Here is a 1,928-nt window from a genome sequence, read left to right as displayed (position 1 = left end):
AAGAAAGAGATCTAGGTGTCATAGTGGATAACACATTGAAATCGTCGGTTCAGTGTGCTGCGGCAGTCAAAAAAGCAAACAGAATGTTGGGAATTATTAGAAAAGGAATGATGAATAAAACGGAAAATGTCATAATGCCTCTGTATCGCTCCATGGTGAGACCGCACCTTGAATACTGTGTACAATTCTGGTCGCCGCATCTCAAAAAAGATATAATTGCGATGGAGAAGGTACAGAGAAGGGCTACCAAAATGATAAGGGGAATGGAACAACTCCCCTATGAGGAAAGACTAAAGAGGTTAGGACTTTTCAGCTTGGAGAAGAGACGACTGAGGGGGGATATGATAGAGGTGTTTAAAATCATGAGAGGTCTAGAACGGGTAGATGTGAATCGGTTATTTACTCTTTCGGATAGTAGAAAGACTAGGGGACACTCCATGAAGTTAGCATGGGCACATTTAAAACTAATCGGAGAAAGTTCTTTTTTACTCAACGCACAATTAAACTCTGGAATTTGTTGCCAGAGAATGTGGTTAGTGCAGTTAGTATAGCTGTGTTTAAAAAAGGATTGGATAAGTTCTTGGAGGAGAAGTCATTACCTGCTATTAAGTTCACTTAGAGAATAGCCACTGCCATTAGCAATGGTTACATGGAATAGACTTAGTTTTTGGATACTTGCCAGGTTCTTATGGCCTGGATTGGCCACTGTTGGAAACAGGATGCTGGGCTTGATGGACCCTTGGTCTGACCCAGTATGGCATTTTCTTATGTTCTTATGTTCTTATGTTCTTTGGTCTCCACCATTGGTCTCATCCTTGCCTCTCTAGCTATTCACCTTACTTCCTGGGTAGCCTCCACTTGCCAAGCCCTAATATCATTGACAGCCTAGGAGGCTGAAAATAGTGTGGCTGATGCAATAAATTATGCTCAGCCTAGTGCACAGGTTCACACGTGGTTTGGATAAACTAGCAAAACACCTGATGCAATAAGGAGATTAGCATGGCCAAACCACACATCCAAACAAATGCCTAGCCAATAGCTCTTATCATACATTAACTCCATGTAGATGAAGATATTAGCTATTACCCCTCAATGCAGAAAATCACCAGTCACCCAATGCACCCTTTCTAATGAGGCAAATCTAGCACCAGCCATGAAGCTGGCATTGTCATACCGTGAGTTAAGGGCTCATAAAGACAACAAAAAATACTGCATTTGAAACAAAACAGATTTTTTAACTAAGCTGCTAAACTCCTTCCACACCTCCTGAATCCTGGCAGGGGGCAGAGTTCAACCAAAATAGTTCCCTTGATTTCAAAGAGTCACTTTTTAGCAGCCATCAAAGAAGCAGGATTGATATCAAGAACTCAGTCATGAAAAACAGTCTTTTTATTCACCAGTCAGAAGTTAAAATTAGGGATGTGAATCGTTTTCCATATCGTCTTAACGATAGAAATCGTGTGGCAGGAGAAGAAAATCGTGTTTGGCACGATTATTTCGTTGAAAAATCGTTAAAAATCGTTTTTTTCCGATTAGTGCGCACTAACACGAGTTAGTGCGCACTAACTCCCCGTTAGTGCGCACTAACTCGAGTTAGTGCGCACTAACTCAAAATGATACAAATAGACACTTTCCAGGTCACTGAAGGTCAGTTAGGAATGAATATGTGTTCCTATTGGCTGGCAGCCCCCTTATCTATTGATGTTACCAAGGTTACTACTAAGGTGATGGTTGGGGGGATGGGAAATGGAACTGGAAACTCATGAACACCAACAGAAAATGAAACAAAGTGTTCACACTTCCCAGGTCAGTAAAGGTCACTTAGGAATGAATATGTATTCCTATTGGCTGGCTGTGCTCTTATCTATTGATGTTACCAAGGTTACCACTGAGGTAATGGTTGGGGGGATGTGAAATGGAAACAGTTG

The sequence above is a fragment of the Rhinatrema bivittatum genome, chromosome 16 (assembly GCF_901001135.1).
Source record: "Rhinatrema bivittatum chromosome 16, aRhiBiv1.1, whole genome shotgun sequence".
Taxonomy (NCBI): Eukaryota; Metazoa; Chordata; class Amphibia; order Gymnophiona; family Rhinatrematidae; genus Rhinatrema; species Rhinatrema bivittatum.
This window is presented reverse-complemented; position numbering follows the sequence as displayed.